We start from the raw sequence: 21977 nt of genomic DNA on the forward strand, positions 1-21977 counted from the left end.
AGAAGAATTAGAAGAACTGGAAGGAGTGGGTTTGGATTGAGAGGACTTCTTGGCTGGAGACTCTAGGTGACCCTTTTGCTTTTGATCATTGGAGGGACTGACCTTAGAGTTTTGTTCTCTTTTAACTTCAGAACCGAACCTTTGCGTTCGGTTGGAATCGTTCTTTGAACCGAACCTTTGCTTTCGGTTGAAGTCATTTTCAGAACCGAACCTTTGGTTTCGGTTGGAATTCTCTTGTGGACCGAACCTTGGCTTTCGGTTGGTATTTTCTTGTGAACCGAACCTTGGCTTTCGGTTGTTGTGACTTTCAGACTTTTCGACAGGATTGTTTTCATACTTCAGATTCTTGTCTTGATGTGAGAAGTATGCATTCTGGGATTGCCAGAATTGTCTCCTTTCATAGAGATTCTTCCTGTATCTTTGGTTCCTTTCTCTCTTCTTATTCCTCATCTGCTTTGGTTGATGATGAATATTTGCCTTCATTTTCGGTTTTTCCTTGGCTGGTTCCTTTTGAACTGAAGGAGTTTTACTTTGAGCTGAGGGAGTAGAGGGAATGTCTGAAGGAGTTTCACTTTGAGCTGAGGGAGTAGAGGGAACGTCTTCTTTTGCCGAACTTTTATCCTCCAGAGGAATGTCTTTTGTACCACTGGTGCTAGGCTCGTCGAAATTATCCGGTTTATTCAAGGGTTCAGGTATGTATCTACCTTTACTCATCCAGGAAGTTCTTTTAGATAAGCCAACCGTTTCGTTTGCATTATCTATTGGAGCAGACCAGAAGTACTCATCACAGCCATCAGCATTGTCTTCGTTTACAATAGCTGTGAGTTCAGCTGTCTGATGTTCGGTTACTCCAGTCACTTTGTATACTTGATTCGGAGTGGTCCTGACCTTTTGATACACAACTGCTTTCTCTGCTAATATCGGGGACTTTTGTTGGGACAATCGAGCGAACTCTACTGAATTTTCAGAGATAAGATTCTTGTGGTTTTCAGGTTCGCTTTTAACAAATTCTGAGCAGTCAACCGTGTCCTCTACAGAAATTTCACTCATGTTGTCGTCTTCGTTAAGCTCAGATGCATTTTCAACATCAATTTTGTTTTCTGAGCTTACGTTGGCGTTTAAAGAGTCAAATTTTTGTATGGTTTCGGTTCTCAGTTTAAGTCTATCATTTTCATCCAAAAGATTTTTAAGCATGTCCTTGTGGTCCTTAGATTTAATGAAGGACTCAATTTTGTCCAGTCCATACATGTAGGTCGGATTGACATCATCAGATGATATCACACTCTCACAATTATAGGCTTCGGCATCGATTTCATCCTCCTTAAACTCAAGGAAGGGCAAAATCATGCGATGGATCTTTTGGCCTATTTCACAGTCCAAGTGAAGCTGAGTAATATTAGAATATAGACGTTTTGCAATTAAACAAAAAACATTCCGCTGTTTTAATAATTTTAAATTATCTCTTTGCAAGTAAATGTTTTCGTCTTTAACTTTAACTAATTCAGACTCCTTCAACTCGATCCACATTCGCCGCTCCTCACTCTTCGACACCACCCTGCTTAATTGATCAGTTAGGTTAGAATTGGTGACTCGAGTTTGAGTTAAGCTACTATCTAGATGAGAAATTCTTGTATTAACATTTTTAAGTTCTTTCTCATATGAGGATTGTGGTACTTTAAATGAAACAAAAACCGATTGTACCTTCTTTATCAGTTCATCAAGCTCATTGAACTGCTGGCTGAGTGGTTTGGCCGTAAAGCACATGTCCTCCTGCACCTTCGGTTCCTCGCTTCCACCATCGGTGTTGTATCCCCTCATCTGAGATACATCAGACACCATGAAGCATCTTCCTCCACTGCTTTCCTCCTTGGCCACATAAGCCTTTCCATGGGTAGGCTTTCTTACTTCATCATCTTCTGAGTCGGTAGACCAAACTTCCGTGCTACCGAACTCGTCATCATTAACCGAACCCTGCACAATAAGAGCATTAATAGAAGGGTTAGAGGTAGACTTCTTCTTTCTCAACTCATCCAGCCTCTTCTGCAACACAGCTTCCTCATCCTTTCCATCATCCTTTTCAGCCATCTTCTTAAGGACACAATCCTTAGCAAAGTGGTTTTTCCCACCACAGTAGTAACAGCTTACTCCGGAATCGCCATCCACCTTCGGTTCCTTCTTGGGCTCCTCAACCTTCGGTTCATTGTTCACTTTTTCTGAACTGTAACTCCCCTGCCAGTTTCGGTTTTTATTGCTAGGGAATCTCTTCTTTATGAACCTCTTGGGATTGGACACCATCATAGCATAATCCTCAGAAGTGAGGTCATACTCCTCCAAGTTGAGGTCTTCATCCTCCATCACAGCTTTACTTTTAGATAGGAGGGCCAACGAACCAAGGCTTGAGACAACGTTCTTCTCCTGCAGCACAATCTTCTCTTGGGACTTGAGAATACCCACCAGTTTCGCCAAAGAGTATGATTTAAACTGCTCATGGGCTTTGACTGTAGACACCACTGCTCTCCATTCAGACCTCAGACCATTTAAGAAAGTAATCTTCTGCTCGATAAGCTTCCTTTCAATATCGTGTTTGATCATCTTGCTGAGAAGATGATTGAAGCGATCGAACGTCTGGGTCACCGTTTCTTCGGCCCCTTGCCTGAATTCTCCAAACTCAGATAAAAGCAAAGTTTGGATAGAATGTTCAAGATCCTCGTCTGTAGAATACAGTTCACGAATTCTATCCCAAACTTCCTTTGCCGTCGTGCATGAGCTGACTAACCTAAAGGTATCGGACTGAAGAGCGAATCTGATCAACCTTAACGCCTTGATATTGCACTGGAATTTGTCCTTCTCGTCTTGTGCAATATCCTTAACATCCTTCAGCAGATCATTGTACTCCTTTTGTGTCTTAATGATCCTGGACGTTGCAGAATGAGAAAACGGTCCATTAATGATGGCTTCCCATATGAGGTACCCATTATCCTCAGATCCAATCACGTAGTCTTCGAAGTGATGCGCCCATACTTCATAGTCATGGGTGTATAAGATTGGAATCTTTGTCGTCGAACCGATGCTGTTGGAAATATTAATAGGGTTTGATTGTGTCTCGTCCATTATGATCGAAAAAACCTATTCAAAGATCAGACTTGTAATAAAGCAGATTAGGGCAAAACAATAAATATCAAGATACGACAATAATGAGATGACGGCTCAATAAATATCGATAGTTGCGGAAAACCCTAATTGAAATCCTTTTCACAGAAAAGATGTGTATCGATTACACAGCCTCCTGCTTTGATACCAATTGAAGAGATTAAAATAACCTTTAATCTATGAAGATCGATTAGATCTTGAACAAGTATGTAAATATAAAATTATAAGAACATGAAAATAAGAACGAAACAAGATTGAATCAAACGTGTCGAATGATTAAACAAAATCCTCAGAAGAGCTCGATTAAGAACATCAATTGTAGAGGATTGGTAGGTTACAAGAACGATTAAAGAAACCTGTAATGCTATCGTTATGCTCTAGACGAATCACTATGATCGTTACTCTCTAAAATCGTTAACCTAATATGCATGCAAGCATATACTTATATATTTAACATAAAAGGCTCTCGGTTGGACAGGCCCAAACCGGAATACAAAATAACTAAACTATCGAGCCCAACGACGCAACACATCAAAATAATCTTCAGCCCAACATATATATATATATATATATATATATATATATATATATATATATATATATGTATGTATGTATGTATGTATAAGATCAAAGTCGTCTTACCGCTAGTACACCTCATTCACGAAGCTAGTCTATAAGGTGGGTATAAGGTTGTTGCCTATAAAATGGCAACTTAATGGGTGTCCACTCTCACCCACCGCTTGCTTGACTAGTGGAGGGTCGTTAGCCGAACAGGTAGGACAAGGACTTATAAATTCTCATTAAAAGTATAATGATAATACTAAATTAACTAAACTTTATTGAATTCCCAATCTTAGTTATTTTAGGAAAATGTGAATAAGGTGCTAATCCATGGAATTACACTTTACACTTTGTTTAAGTCGCTAGTGGAGCGTGTGTGGTTAACCGACACACTAACTTGAACTTAACAAGGTAGGTGAAGGGTGACTTAATGTTTATCATAGTATCGATGGAGCGTGTGTGGTTAACCGACACATCGATTGAGGGGTAGTACATTAAGGGTACCAAGTAATTTGCATGTTTACTTCACACCTTGTTTTGTGATCCTCGGCATCCTAGTCACAAAACCTGAAGGGCACATTCGAGATTGAAACATGCCATTAAAGAAAGTTCAATGAATCTCAAAGAATCTAGGAGTTTCTAAACCAACTAAAACCTAATTAAAATTTCGTTTTTCATGGTGGAAATTGGTGAATCATCATTCACCTACCTTCAAATATCTTATAGCTTAGATTACGACATCCCTCTTCTAAGTTATAAAATATTGTGTTGGGTCCTAGCCTTAATACTACATTTGGGTGTTTTATTAAGGACTATCTCAAAACCTAATCTAATCTATTCCCTCTTCTTCTTATATGTCTTCCAATAACAATGCTTCTGGCTCTAACCCTATTAGCTTTTTCTCTCTCATGAATCTTTGTGGGAAAGTCATCTTCGATGGATCCAACTTTATTGATTGGATCAGGAACATCAGGATGGTCACTCGGTATGACAACAAAGAATATGTTCTCGAAAAGGAGCTAAAGGTACCCGAGCTAACTGCTACTCCTGAAGAGCTTGCTGATTATGAGGTACATGAAAGGAATGCTACAAAAGTAGCATGCATCATGATGGCCACCATGAGAACCGAGCTCCAAAAGTCCTATGAGGAATATTATCCTTTTGAGATGCACCAGGACTTGATGGACCGTTACCATCAGAGTGCTCGTCAAGAGCGATATGAAATAATCTCCTCCATGATAACAACCCGAATGAAGGATGGTGAACCCATCACGGGCCACATGCAGAAAATGCAAAGGTATGTGGACCGTTTACTGAAGCTGAATGTGAACTTCCCCGAGGAGTTAGCAATAGACATCATTTTGCACTCCTTACCATCGTGTTATGATCAATTCTGCATGACATATCACATGAACAAGGAAGAAGTCACCCTCAGTTAAATTCAGGGACTCTTGAAGACCGCGGAAAGTGGTCTAAATGGTAAGTCGGTTGTTACTACACCTACTCCTACTCCAACTGCAACCAATGTCTTGGCAATCGGGCATGGAAAAGGGAAAAAGAGAAAGAACCCTTCTAAGGGTACCCAGGGTAAGACCCTTGAAGGCTCCTCTTCAAGCTAAACCAAGAAATGTTTTGTCACTCCTTCTGCTAACCCTAATGAGGCTGAATGCTTCTATTGTCATGAAAAGTCGCACTGGAAGTGAAACTGCCCAAAGTACCAGCAAGATGTGAAGGATGGGAAAGTAAAACCCAACCATGCAGGTATATACACTATATTGTCTAATAACTCACCTCATTCTAATTCTTGGGTCCTTGATACCGGTTGTGGTATTCACATATGTTGTCATTTGCAGGGACTAAGAAGAAGTGAGAATGGGGAGCAGGGAAAGTTAAACTTGATCATGGGAAACAGGAAAGCATCACCTGTCACCAAGATAAGAGTTTATTCCTTAGTGCTAAATAGTGGGTTTACATTAGATTTGAATAAGTTTTATTATTCGCCAGAAATGGCAAGAAATGTTATTTCCTTTCATGCATTGTATAATCAAGGTTTTACCTTTTATTTTGATAATAATAATGGTAGAATTGATGTTTTCTTTAATAATGTTCATTATTTTAAAGCATTACCTTGTGATGGCGTGTATGAAACTGTATCTTTTGTAGATAATCTAGGAAATAATGTATTGTATATTGTCTCTTCCCCTAGCTTAGATAAAGCATCTTTATGGCATTGTCGTCTTGGATATGTAAGCAAGAAACTCATAGGCCAACTCCAAAAGGATGGAGTCTTGGAGTCATTTGACCTAAAGTCAGATGATAATTGTGAATCTTGTTTTCTTGGTAAAATAACAAAGTCACCTTTTACTGGCACTTGTGCTAGGGGTGAAGGTTTGTTGGACCTCATACACACGGATGTGTGTGGACCCTTCGAAACCGCCATAAGAGATGCTAATCGGTTTTGTGTGACTTTCAATGATGATTTTAGTAGATATGGATATGTCTACTTAATCAAGCATAAGTCAGAAGCCTTTGAGAAATTCAATGTGTTTAAGCAAGAAGTGGAGAATTAGTTGAGTAGGAACATTAATATGCTTCGATCCGATCATGGTGGTGAGTATCTTAGTACTAATTTCCTTGACTATCTTAAGGAATGTGGGATTATCTCACAATTGATACCTCCTAGGACACCACAATTGAATGGTGTAGCTTAGAGGCGCAATCGGACCTTGTTGGACATGGTTCGTTCCATGATGAGTCGAGCTTCGCTACCAATCTCATTTTGGGGGAATGCCTTAGAGACTGCCGCCCATATCCTTAATCTAGTCCATACAAAGAAGTTTGCCAAAACACCTCACGAGATGTGGACTGGAAAAGTTCCCAATCTAGACCACATCAAGATTTGGGGTTGTGAGGATTTCTTGAGATGCAAGACTCACGATAAGCTCGAACCCCGAAGCGAAAGGTGTATTTTCATCGGCTATCTACAGACCCAGTGATATTGTGGTCTTTGTAGCAAGATATGGATTCTTGAGAGAGAGAGAGAGAGAGAGAGAGAGAGAGAGAGAGAATTCATGAGTCAAGTAGACAGTGGGAGGCAAATTGACCTTGAAGAACTTCAAGAGTCAAGTGATGAAGGAACCTCAAACCCTAGCCCTCAACCTGAGGAGGAAACTCCTATTAAACCAACTGAAGAATCTATACCTCTGAGGCGTTCCACCAGAGTTAGGAATGCACCTGAGCATTATTATGGTTTCCATATTACTGCAGAAGGTGAGACACTTATCAGTGATAACACACTGGTAAATCTGGATGAGCCTAACAGCTACACGGAAGCCATGGCAGGCCCTGAGGCTGCTAAATGGAAAGAGGCTATGGATAGCGAGATACAGTGCATGTATGACAATCAAGTTTGGAACTTGGTTGACAATGTACCTGATCATAAGGTAGTTGGGTGCAAATGGATCTTCAAGAAGAAGACCGACATGGATGGTAATGTACACACTTATAAGGCACAACTAGTTGCAAAGGGTTATTCTCAAACTCCGGGAGTTGATTATGATGAGACCTTTTTACTAGTGGCCAAGATTAAGTCTATTAGGGTTCTGTTAGCCATTGCTGCATTTCATGACTATGAAATATGGCAAATGGATGTCAAAACCGCTTTCCTTAATGGAAAGTTGGCTGAAGATGTTTACATGGTTCAGCCAGAGGGTTTTATCAGTACAGAGTACCCCAATAGAGTGTGTAAACTCGAGAAATCCATTTATGGATCGAAACAGGCACCTTGCAGATGGAATCTTTGCTTTGATGAGAAAGTCAAGGAATTTGGCTTTTCAAGGAGTGAAGATGAATCTGGTGTCTATATCAAGGCTAGTGGGAGCATAGTCAGCTTTTTGGTACTGTATGCGGATGACATACTACTCATAGGAAATGACATCTCCACCCTGCAGGAAGTAAAGTCCTAGCTTGGGAAGTGTTTTGCTATGAAGGACCTTGGTGAAGCTGCCTATATCCTAGGGATAAGGATTTTGAGAAACAGGAGTAAAAGAGTAATTGGACTTAGTCAAAGCACCTATGTGGACAAAGTGTTGAAAAGGTTCAACATGCATAACTCCAAGAAAGGTGAGTTACCGATCCAGAGTAACGCCAGACTGAGTAAAACTCAGAGTCGAAGTATAGAGGCTGAGATAGCATAAATGAGTCGACTACCTTATGCTTCAGCTGTAGGATCGATCATGTATGCTATGATGTGTACTGGACCTGATGTAGCCTTTGCTTTGAGCATGGTTAGCATGTATCAGGGGAACCCTGGCAAGGCATACTGGATTGCGGTAAAGAATATCCTCAAGTACCTGCGAAGGACTAAGGACTGGGTCCTTACCCTTGGTGGGAGTGATGACTTGAGAGTTGTAGGGTACAGTGATGCTAGCTTTCAAACTGACAGGGATAATTTCCACTCTCAGTCGGGCTGGGTCTTTACCCTAAACGGAGGGGCAATTACTTGGAAAAGTTCCAAGCAGGAGACAATGGCTGATTCCACTTGTGAATCAGAGTATATAGCAGCAAGTGAGGCTGCAAAGGAGGCTATATGGCTAAAGAACTTCATCGGAGACCTTGGAGTTGTAGCAGCTATAAAGGAGCCAATGGAAATTTTCTATGACAGCAATAGTACGTTTGCCTTATCCAAGGAACCAAGAGATCATGGAAGATCTAGACACATTGACAGAAAATATCACTTCAACAAACATCGAATAGATGAAGGAATCCTTGTGGCAAAGAGGGTATCATCGGATGAGAACCCAGCAGATCCCCTCACGAAGGGACTGACTCGGGCTAAGCATCTCCAGCATGCTCGAAGCATAGGGCTGAAGGATGATATTAGTTTTAGTAGTTAGATAATCTCGAAATTTGTAAAGTGTAATTGACATTAGATGATGAATGCAAGGTGTTTTATTTATGAGTAAAGTGTTGCTATCTCTTGTCGATCGTTTACTATATTTCTTTTGCATGTTTTGACTTCCAGAATAATTATGTTTGGTATATCATATTATTCAAACCTCCAGACTCGGTCATATGTCGGAAGTAGGTATGAATCAAGACTGTCATCATTGGTTGCGGAGGTCTAAGGTTTTGGACATGGCTACAACAATCATTAGTGCTCATAAGTTCTGAGCATTGGACTCAACCCACGCTCACTGGAATCACTTCATGTAATTTATTTCGAGTGATCGTGAGACGGTAATATCATATAAGTCTTCAAACCTAGAGATATGATTTGTTACTTACGAGTTGGTTATGCATTGATTGTACGAAAACGCATTGGTAACTCAATGTTATAAAACGTGCCTTTGTGTATAATTCAATGAGTGGTAGAACAAACATATGAGTCGAAGTTTATCTATTCCTTCTAGGATTAGAAGCGATATCTGGGCCCCTCGATGATTTTGTTTTGACCTATGTACCGGGCTCGGTCAGAACTAAATTGATGTGTTCAGTTAAGTTCTATGTCAAACAAATCGGAAATCGGGAAACAAATGCTGGAAAATAAGTAAGACCATGTTCCATGTATTTGTCCGGCTGATATCTAGAATAGAGGATTATATGATCACTTATCTAAAATGGCGCGTTCTAGTTCAACAGAGTTTAAAGAGATACGATTGCTGATCGGTTCCTGAAGTCATACTTGCAACTATAGTTATTAGACTTATCCAAGTGGGAGACTGTTGGATATAGTGTCTAACTCCATAACTATATTTGGTATGTACTTGACCCGACCCAGCATGGTCCATTTGGGTTGCACTTCACCCGATCAATTTATGGATAATCTTTTGAGAATAGTACAAGTTATGATTTATTAATATATTATAAGTTCTAATATATTAATATAAGATCATATTATTTAATTAGTATTGATCTATAATTAATCTAGGGTTAATTTAGAGATCATAAGTATTACTAATTAAATATGGGCTTCTAAATTTATATAGTGTGGGCTAATGCTTATATGGAATGGGCTAGGCTTGCATGGAAAGTCCATGGATACTCCATGGAGCTTTAACCCATGGATCTCATGGAAATGAAGAGACACGGGTATTAGGGTTTACATGGATGTAACCCTAATCCACCACACTATATAAAGGAGGCTTTGGTTCTTGAAATCAGACTAGTTGAGGTGAGTAAAGTAAGAGGGCCGATTTCAAGATAGTAGTGACTATTCTCTCAAAGTTCCAAGTTTGTGGTGATTTGTGATTTCCATTTGAGGCATCCATACTATTGGTGCTAGGCTCTAAAACTCCAAGCAATCAACTACAACTACAAGGTAAGTATTTCTACTAGCTTTATTTGATTCATGTTCCCCATGCCATGCTAGTTAGGATATGAACCTTGGAAAAATAATTATTTGCATGTATCTTAGACAAACATAGATCCAAGGTTTATTAGGGTTGCATGTACACTTAGGAAGTGTTAGAATGCTCAAAACCCATCAGTAACTGTATTCATCGTCGAATTTAACATGATGACCAACTTTTTAGACTTTCCCAACCATTATATATTGTGTTTTAAACATTCAACAAATGTAACCCTTTTAATTGAGAAATTTACATTTTCCAAAACAACATATCCTCGGATAGTTATGTTTGCATAATTTTCAAAAGTTACGTGACCACCATGTGTGTCTACCTTTATGTCGTGAAGGTATTCCATCCTTCCTTTCATGTATAAGGAGAAGGAACTATCGATTAACCATTATAATCCATGATCCTCACACATTGCCTAGAAATAAGTTTGTTAATTTGGGCACCCAAACTTGTATGGGGCAGCAACAACATAGTGTGATTTCTCAACAAATTTTGAAAAAAAGATGTAGTTTTGGGCGATGTTGTTGTGTGTGAGTTTCTAGATTTTGATGATGTGGTGTTCTTGACGTCTTTATTTTTCCATATCCTTTTTGGTATGAAGTATCCTCTCTTGGACCTGAAAGCAGTTTTCTTAACAAGTGGATAAGTGCTAAAGGTATGTTTCTATTCATTTATCTACATTGATTGTCTAGGTTTGGATTTAGGAACGTAATCAATATGTTTCTCAAGATTTATTTTCATTTCTAACTTTTCTTTATTCTTTTGATTGACAATTACAGTGTCATCAATCATGAATATGTTGAGATTTTTATTGGGATTTTTCTTTAGAAGAGTAACAACTGCGGTGTTGTTACTTTTCATAGATTTGGGGCAATGAGGCTTTGTAGGACTCAGTGACCTATTAGGACTTTTGACGTTTTGATCCCTTTTTGACTTGTGCGAATAATTAAATTATTCAAAAAAAAAATTGCAGAGTCTTTTGAAACATTTTCCTTGAAAAGTATGACCTTTTATTTTCTATAACCATAGGATTTGACTCAGCTTGCATTTTCTTAATTTGAGATTAATTTCAAATTTTTAAAGGCGTGCTTTGCTTCATCCATTGGTGACAAGATGTCAAAATTGTTTAATTTAGGTCTTTGCTTTTGAACATGTTAGACTTCTATATGGGTTTAGGTGAAGAGTCATATGAACTGTAAATTTCATGACATCTAGAACATTGTCCAATTTCAAAATTTTCCATTCTTACTCATTGTGGAAGAGCTTGAATCATTGTGGTTGACTTAAAAAAAGTCTTCGGTAAGACTTGTGTCAGAGATGAAAAAGGTGACACTACAGAGTTTGCAAGAGTCGAAACTTTAGGAACATTTTCTTTTAAGGGTAAGTTTTGTCCATATAGGATCATCTCCTCACCAACATAAGATTTTGGTGACATATTTGTACCTTCTAAAATGATTTCTTCATCCACTTTAGATTCTAATCCAGGACAAATTGTTTCGATGACTGGTATTGAATGGAAAGTGTCAAAGAGTCCCAATGTTTCTGCGAGATCTCTTCAATTACATAATTATTGCTCAAGTCATGAAGTTTTCCAAAATGGCATTGGATGTCTTAAGGGGAGGTTTTGTCATTGATTGGGAAATGAAAAGTTCTGTTAGGTAGGACATATGGATGTTCTGCATCAAACCGTGCTGGAGATTTCTCTCTGTTGTTATATCCATTAGACAACCCCTAATTGTAGGTGTTGTCTACAGATATGTTATTAACAAGATTTTCAATTGCTTCACTATCATTAAAGAGCTTTTCAAATAACTAATTTGAACATACAATTTCAAGTTTCAAATATGTTTTTAACAAGGAGAGCTTAAGCTTCTTGTCTTCTAGTCTTCCACTCAGTGGTACAACTTTTGGGCTGCTATGTTCTTTTCATCTAAGGCTTTGTAATAATATGTAAGGACGTCAACACACATTCAAGTGAGTTTTACTAGGTGATGTTAAAAATCATGCAAGTCATAATTATCAGACTGTTTCATAAATTTTACCTGCTTAATGTTGCTGATGCTTCCTTCCTTTGCCATGAAGCAATAATTTTCATTCAGCCTTGTGGATGCATCTTTGATGTCATCACCCTTCGTTGCAACGAGACATAACTTGCGTCACTTCCTCTTGTTGCCATTTTCCTCATATTCATGTCTTGAGGAGCATACTTGATGGCCTCTTCTCACTTGTTCTATAAAATCTTTTTCCATCGTTCTTTCATTGTCTTCGACCTCCTAATCCATTCTAATATAAAATACTTTATCCTTCACCATGTTATCCTCACAGTCTCTAGAAAAGTGAATCTCCTTATGAAATTTGTGGAATATGAGAACTTCATCTTTCTTCTCTTTGGTTCTATCTACGTTGTCAGAAGGTTTGTCTTCTTTTGGTGCTTCATAGGAGTTTTTAAGCATCATGGTGTTTTTTGAGACTATGGTTGATACGACAGGTTTCTAGGATATCTGGAAGGTTGAGGATAATGTTGAGAGGGGTTATTCTTTAGATTGTAACTGCTGTTAAAAGGGGTTTTGGTAAACTGATAATTTTTACTGTAGTTTTGTGGTAGAAGGCTGTTGAACTGTTGGCTAACAAAGGCTAACGCATTTTAAAATCATTTTCTTCATCGGGTTGCGTCCAGTTCATACGACTATTGTGTCTCCTCATATGAGGTTCGGTATGATGACTTTCTGATACGAGTATACTGAGGTGATTTATTGAAATCACCGTAGATTCTTGAGCTTGAAATTCACTGATATTGCCATATTTATACTTATTTTTAGGCAATATTTAAGTACATTTTTGTTTAGAATAATGATACTTATGACTTTAAATTGTTATTTTCAGTCAATATAAAGGACTTTCGAAGAGAGGGACCAAAAGTGCCAAAATGTGGAACATGGGAGGCTTGAAAGACAAGAAAATAATAAATTCATGATAAACACGCAGTTCACGACGCGGCAATGAAGCCCACGACGTGGCACGGGTGTTCCAGAAGATAAACATCGCGACGCGGAGGATTTCCTTGAAGGATACGGATTGCTTGAAGCCCACGACGTGGCACCTCTGGCCACGACATGGCGCGGGTTTTTGAGGATTATATAAGTCCTCCTGATTATTACGAATGGGAGAGCTTTTGGGCAGAAGAAAAGAGTTCCAGGAGACGATTAAAAACGAAAGAAAGGTTCTGGAAGAGGGTTTTCAACACCAAAAGAAGTAAATGTTTATTTTTTTAGTTAAATAAGAACATGTCTTTCATTAGTTTTAGTTGTTTTGGTTTAGTTGCTATGATGAGCAGCTGAATCTAGCTACTCTTGTTTAGCTAGATGAAGCTTTAAACTTATGAATAGTTGTTTGATTCGTATAACCTAGCATGCTATTATTTGTTTATCTATTTGCTTGATTGCATGTTCTGTGTAGCTTAGTGACCATTAAACTGCATGAACCAGTTTACCTAATAATTTAGTGAACATTGAATTGTTAGAGCTAGGATTGACCAATCTTAGTTAGTAATTAGAATGAATAAAGCTTAGCTGTGCCATAGAACGTATATTGTGACCATAATTGCGTTTATACAACAAATCTTACATAGCATATTTACATTCATAATTAGTTTTGTGTTTAATTATGTATGAACATACATGGTTTGACATGAATTAGTTAATTATTGGTAAGATAGAACTAAATTACTAATACAACTAAAAACCCAACTTAATAATCCGTAATCATTAGCTAGCCATAAGGGAGAAGTGGATTCAAACTAAACAAGAGTGTGTTTTTAAATATTGAATTTGAATTTAAGTTCATCTGATCTTGTAAAATCAGATAAAACCCCTTTTAAACTTGTTAAAAATTAGGTTAATTTAATAGTAAGTAAATTAATTAATAACACCGTTACCTGTGATCGACACCCGACTTACCCAAGCTATACTATAATCTGACTAGGTACACTGCCTATAAGTGCATAGTTAGTTAAGTTCGTTAGGTTATAAATATTAAAATTAGTGAGTAGTTTTGTGCACATCATTCACCATAGAGCTTATATAGATAATGAGTTTTGATCTTCCAATTTCCTTGAACTATCATCTTTTCCATAGTCCACTGCTTTCCCATACCATTTAGGAACTACAAATTTGTTTCATGATAACTTCGAGAAATACCTGCATTTGAGAGTTTGTTGACGATGAGGTTGAAATTTTTAAAGGAATCATCAAGATTTTCTCCATTGATGGCTTTGAATTTGTTGAAATCATTGAAAGTTGTTGTTAACTTCTTGTCTTGAGCTTGTTCGGTAAGATTCTTAAGAACATCCCAGATTCCTTTTGCAGATCTCTAGTAATTAATAAGATCAAATCTGTCAAAAGGGACTCCATAAGTGATTTCATAGAAAGCGATTTCATCTTTCTCCATCTTGTCTATGTCATTGTTGGTAGGTCTGTTCATGGCAAGTTGACCGCCTCCAAGTCTGACTCGAGCTCCATCAGTGACAATGGGTAGAAGGACAGGTACATATGGTCCTTTTCTACAGATCTCCAAACCTCATCCAGGTCTTGTTAAATATATGTCCATTCTTTAAGACCACTTATGATATTCACTTGTAAAAAGTATTGGAGCTCAATTACAACCTTTAACACTGTTAGATAGATTTAACGAGTAAAGTTGTGCCATTTTCCTTGAATTTTGAAAAAGATGAGCTAAGTGGTATAGAAGGTCTTTTAAATCAGAGTTTTTATTTTGAAAAGATTATTGATTTTCAAAGAAAGTCAAAAAGCAAGCACTATGGCTCTGATACCCATTGTTGAGAGAAGAACTAAATTATAAAGAGATTATGGTGTGCAATTTAAGTTAATCTCATGGATCTTTGATAAAGTTCAAAAAGTTAAAGAGATACATCATTAAATATAAACAAGCTAAAGAGATACTTGTTGAATCATAACTTGATTTATAGCCAAACACAAGTTATTAAATCATGAGCAATAAAGCATGAACAAAGAGATATAAGTGATAAGCAGACTTGTATTTCAAATTGATAAGGGTACAATGAATATGGAAATCAGACACATATTCTATCAATTACAAGACTGTTTATTTATAGATGCAAATAATACAAGTCTTCAAATAAGATAATGCAAAAGTTATCCTAACAAATACGGCCATGCTTCCCATGCGTGCGACTGGCAATACCTACCTAACATAGAAAGTTAAAAAAGTTGATCATTACTTTTCTGACACTATGGTATAACAAAAGAAAAAAGCTCTCAACTCTTTGCACTTCCTTAACTCTAGTCTTTATGTATTTAGTCAATACAATACATCTCCTCATTTTCGCTTCTCATCCAAACACTTCACTACTCAGTCAAGCAAGCCTTTGTATTGATGATACAATCCTTAGCTGCCGAGGGTCACTTTCTTGTATCAACAATAATGTATAGAATTAGTGGTGAATTGTTATCATTATCATTACAAGGTAAATTGAAGATGCAAACACGGATCTGTTGATTATCTATTTGTGTTCATCTGGAGTATAGTTATTTGTTAACATAATCATCAGCTTATCTTTGTGCGTAGCAAATTCATTTCAACTTAACAATTTTAGAAGCATTAGTTTAATTTGATTTCAAAATAATATAGCTCTAATCTAGTATAAGGACGGGAGTTCTTTCGTTAACTGTTTTGTGGTTTTGGATTCTAATCCATTGTACTTTTTATAATTCTTATAGGTTTTAAACATTTTTTTAGGTCATGCTATAACATTAACTCTTCAGAATCCTACAACATCTTCCACACTTAAGCCAGATCCTGGAACATCTTTCCCTAAACTATTAACATCACCGTGGTTTACTAAAAGCTTCCCATCAAGCCCACTACTATACATTCATGATGTTGGTGGAATTTATATAGTTGGCATAATTGAATCGGTACCACATTTGATCCTTAATGTATTCCATTATGGTAGGACTACTTCCCCGTCGGAATCACCGACTTTACCCAGACAATACATGGCAGTTCTATCTTTTTTCATAATTTTCAAGTATTTATAATTTATTTTCAATTATATATATATATATATATATATATATATATATATATATATATATATATATATATATATATATATATATTTATAAGGATTTTGTGTATATATACACACAAAAGTATCAATAAAACAAACTTCTATCTCATGTTATCATTTGACAAATTTACAAATGAAATAAGAATATACAAAGGAACAATTCAACATAAAAGGTAATGACTAAACTTTCTTGTTTCTTGGCATTATTTTCCAACGTAATAATCCCATTTCCAAGAGAAGTTCTTACAATATATTAAAAGAAAAACATTTACTAGACTAATATATATATATATATATATATATATATATATATATATATATATATATATATACCCTTAAGGAAGGACTAAAGAAAAAAATATCACATACCAAAATGATGTTGTCCACACTCAATCTTGTCCTACCTATAGAGTGCATTGCTAGAGCATACTATTAAAGCATGTGAAATATAGAAAATTCAAATTTTAGGTTTTCAATTGTTCACCTATTTGTTGATTTATTTCTGTTATATAACAGGTGAAGGTTGCAATTTGGATTGATGATAGAGAAGAAGATGGGCTCGTTGGTATTGGTGTCATAATATGTACATCTTACTGGTCTACCTGGAGTGGCAGAGAAGCAACCATTGAGAATGACATACTTTTAAAGGTTAAGGTTGACTTTGAGTTTAACTTTGACTGTAGCTATGGCTAATATATATGTGAAAGTTGTCCCACCTGTTTGTTGTGATTGCATCATGTTTCTTAGTTATGCTTTATAAGTGGATATTGTACATGTTTGTTAAAGTCTGGGCTATCTTGTTTTTCCATTGGTGGTCTTTAGGTATGTCATAATTATTTTATTTTTATTGCTTTTACCAAATTGCACATTTTATAAGCAAAAGGAAAGCTATTTATATTCAAATTTTGTGAGGAACTTTTCTGAGCAAATCAATGTTGGTTTCTTTTTTTTATTTGGTAGTTCTAGTTCACCTACTCAAATTCCCACTGAAGAGTAATATATTTAATTTTCCTTGTTGGGTTTCTTGATCTGTAAAGGATATTATTTTCAAGAATAATACTTATTACCCTTCTTAACTCCAGAAGAATCCATATGAATAAGGGTGATGAACTAAATTAAGAAACAATGGTTTACTTTTATCCCCTAATCATCCTTAAATTCCTCTATCACTATCTCTCTATCTCTCTATCTCTCTCTCTCTCTCCCTTTTCCTAGGAAGCTTAGGATTGTAGTAGCTTTCTTTCTTTATGTGAACGCAAGCTGCACTGCTTATGTTTGTGAATAACAAACATGTTGGCATATTGTATGATGATGTGTCTTTGCAAAACTGACAAAGGTTGTTAGAACAGTTGAATGAGAGTGCATACATTTTTTATTTAATAAACTTATTCTTAATCTGGTAATCTATATTATATATGAAGTTGATAACGTTTATTAAGTTTTGCGTCATGTTATATCAATATGTATGATGCAGGTTTAACACCATGTGAGAAGCTCCTTGAGTTGAATCATGGGGCATGGGGACAAAATGTGGATCATGTATTTGAGGAATTATTGTACTCCGGGAGTTGTATCATGTAAGGATAACTTTTATCACAAGGCTAAGGTTGTCCTACAAACCGTCCTCTGCTTTGACTTACAGTTGATTTCTAGGTAACAACCTCACTTTTTAGCATTGTACTTCTAACTTTTTCCTATTTATTGCATTTTGCTTTCCTTTTTAGTCCAATCTTATTAACTCTTCGACATCCATTCAGTTCTGATTTGGAAATACAAATACCATATTTCATATTCCATATTAGTAATGAAATTTTTTTCACAATTTGCACTTTTTAAAAGTATGTGGAAAGATGATCTTTTTGTGATTTCCTTGTGTATATTAAAATGTTAGTGATCATGGTATGCATGAAAATAGTAATCATGATGGATCTTCATATAAAGAAACAGACTCATTGCCACATTTTATTAGTTCAAGAAGCAGTTATATCACCCATAGATGTTGTTACATATTTTTGTTGATATTCATTCTATAATATATGTGTTTTGCTTAGTCATATGTTGTGTAGAAAGTGTGTTAAGAGTTTTATGTTAGTGAATATACTAGATGTGTAAAAAGTGTGTGTTTAGTACATTTATTGTATGAAATGTTTTCTTATATATATATATATATATATATATATATATATATATATATATATATATATATATAGTATTATTAGACATTACTTGCTACTTAATTTGAAAATTAGTAAATCTATAATTAAAAAAAATACTTGAAAATATAACACGTAAAAGTGTGTATCACAAAATATGTCATAAATACGTATCTTAAATGCGTGTCATTAAAAAAAATACTTGCTACTTACGCTTTGTTTTATCAAGCAACTCCCCTTATCCCTGTTATGCACGTTTCTGGACTCTTTTAAGTCCTCAAGATCCAATCTTTATTTTACTTGTCTCTAGATCTAGACATTTTGTCCCTTAATCTTCATGGTATGAGAAATTGGAAGGTTGGATCTCATTATGTTTGCAACTTTATGGATCCATATGGTCATTTTAGTGTCATATGTTTTAGATCTATGGAGTTTTCGGTCCTATGCTCAACCTTGAGTTCCTTATTGCCATGCTTTTTACCTAAAATGGAAGGAACCAGCATTGGACATGCATGTCTATAAAGATATGAATATTTTTTGGCTTCTTAGGTGTAGGGAACCATTCTGGAAACTTTGAGTGAGCAACTGTAGAGATTGGGTGCTTAATAAGTGTCTTTACGCATTTAGTCACCTTTAAGGAATTAGGGTTTGGGATTTAGACTTATTGACATGTCTTAAAGTATAAAGTTGGAAACTTTATCCATCAAGACCATGGGAGAGACTAGATTTGTACCAAGATGGCCACGACATGGTGACCAGCTGGAGGTTGATCTTTGACATTTGACAGTTGACCATTGACTTTGACTAAATTTGACTTTAGGTTATTTGGGGTGTTTTGAGTGGTAGGTTGAGGCTTTGTCATTGTGTGATGTACAGGTTATTAATAGAGCCTGTGTTTAGAGCAGTGATCAGTTCAACTATCGTTCAAATTGTGAGGTGAGTTTTCCTCATTGTACTCATACGTTGAAGGCACCAATGCCAAATCTCTAGGTTATATATCATGGTATTTAGGATGAAGTTATGCTAGTTATATTTAGTTATATTTTAGAATGGTAGATCTGTATGATTACCTATATTCACTAGTGATATGTTAGACTGGTAGATCTGTATGATTACATGTAATTGGTTGCCATTGTTTATAGTTGTATATGTTAGCATGTTATTGTGCTGTGGGGTTGAGGCAGTTCTGATTTGTGTGGAAGGCCAAGTTACCTTGGCGGTCTAGTTGATACCATAGGCCAAGGGAGTGGTCCAGCTTATGTTATAAGCTGAGGAGTGGTCCAATTAGTAGCTAAAGGCTCAGTTGCAATCCAACCTAGTACCACACGCCTGGTTACATGCATAGCATTATGTTATTGTGTGTGGTACTTTTGGGGAACTCACAAAGACATGGCTTACAGTTTGATTTTATGGTTTCAGGTACATCAGAAGACAGGGGCAAGGCGAAGGCATGATTGTGCACGTCATCCTAGATTTTGTTACTTATGATTTTTGGATACTCTGATTCATGATTTTTTTGGAAAGTATGTTTTGGTGACAAATATGTATAGTCATGCCTTTGCTTTACCCCGATCCTCAAAAGTACCTAAAACATTTAAATCCACAACTATAAGCAAGAGGTTGTTGAGTTTCCAAAATATCACATTCAGCTCAAAACAATTAAACATATATAGTAGCAATAGGTATATGCTTCAACCCTAAGTCCTCAACAACTCAAAATACAGTATAATCGTCCCTCAGCGACCGTGAGTCTTCAGGTACTCTAATACAACATATTTGGCTCATCAGCAACCCTAAGTTATTAGCAACTCAGATGCAGACATGCAACATATTTGGGTCATCAGCGACACTAAGTTATTAACGAATCAGATACAACATATAAATATTAACCAACAAACAAGATTCTAGCAGTACAACTAGATACACAATTCAACCAAAACATTTATGATATAAGTAATGCAGTGAGAAACTCACCTCACAAGTAGATTGAAAAACCACCATTGCATGTCAATACTAACAAACCAGTATCACACACCACCAAGACACTAAATCAAAGGTCAACCCCAATTATCACATAAAACCCTAAAGTATCATACCCCTAAACCAGGAGGGCGGAAATCTCCGGGGGTGGATGACTTTCATTTATTGTATTATAACAATTATATAATAGTAAAGAAAGCAAACATAACCATCATATATATAATCTAAAAGGTTATATCATTATAAGTGTTACATGTTTCAAAAGTCAATTACAATATGATGACAAAAGATTTGTTTGACGCCTTAGCGCCCTATCCTCAAAAGCTGTTGGTTACCTGTTTTACGGATTCCCCGAGAATACAATTTGTTTGAAAAAGTGTCAACATTTAAGTTGGTGAGTTCATAAGATTCGTTATGAAAAATAGTACGCCTTTCCGTGAAAAGATATTGTGTTATTTCTAGAAAATATGATATTTTCTATTAAATGAGATGTAAGTCGTTCACTTGTAAAAATCATAGTGTTTATTCTAGAAAATCCAATATTTTCCGTAGAAATGAGTTGTACTCTTAAATGTTCCAAGACCGAAATGTACTAGTGTTTTCCATACTTAAAGTAGTAATATGCAGTTTTATTCATGTATAAAACCGTTTGAAGAAATGTGTTTTTGTGTAAAATATACGTATAGACGTTTCCCCATGTGAATTTTTATAATCGTGCTTTTAAGATGCGGTGCCTGCCTCATCGTTCTTTAGTCGCCGAGATAATTATGACATTTGTCACCCAGCACCTGCCGGTCTAACTGTAGCTAGTAGTCAGGGTGTGAGATCATCAGTCATGTATAGATCTATACACAAGTATCACGCTCTTGTATCGGAGATTCCGGTTATAAATACAGGACTTTCGTGTATACCTCAGTTAGGTACAATGAAGACAATGTCTCACAACTTTACTCAACGAGTGTACGTGTTTTTGAAATGAAAACGTTTGTATATGAAATTATCCCCTCTTTCCAGTATAATATCGAAAATGTCGTAAAACCTTTATATATGTACATCATATAATTTTACCCTTTGTTCAACAGGTTACAAAGGGGGTAAAGCTTCGTAAACTATATTTGTAAAATTTAATGAAATGAACGTTTTGTACTCAATATATATATATATATATATATATATATATATATATATATGAATAATAAAATTGTATTTTTGTAACCGTTTTTCGTATCTTTATGTTTTATCGAAACGTTGTATATAATAAAAATATACGATGTTTGTAGTAAAACTGTTTCATGTATTTAACATTTTTCATAAAAATAGTAAAATAACGTATTTAAGTGTTTGCGTTTTAACATAAATTTTCTTGTGTGTTACTTTTATTCCCCCTAAAAAGCAGAAAAAACCTTGAAAATGTTAGGGGTATGAACTCACCTAATGTGTGGTTGCGGTTTCATAATGAAGTGAAAAACGATGATCTTCTTGTTAAAGTACATGACGGTGTTCGAATCCTATGAGTTTTAAACACATAGCAATTTGTGTAAATTGATTGGAATAACATGAAAGTGTGGTATAGATACTAAACAAGTTAAAGAAGCTTAAAAGGATTCTTGAGAATTAACTTGTGGAATGAAGGTGAACTTGAAAGAAAGGCTTTATCTTTTGAGA

Source organism: Lactuca sativa, chromosome 7 (assembly GCF_002870075.4).
Source record: "Lactuca sativa cultivar Salinas chromosome 7, Lsat_Salinas_v11, whole genome shotgun sequence".
Taxonomy (NCBI): domain Eukaryota; kingdom Viridiplantae; phylum Streptophyta; class Magnoliopsida; order Asterales; family Asteraceae; genus Lactuca; species Lactuca sativa.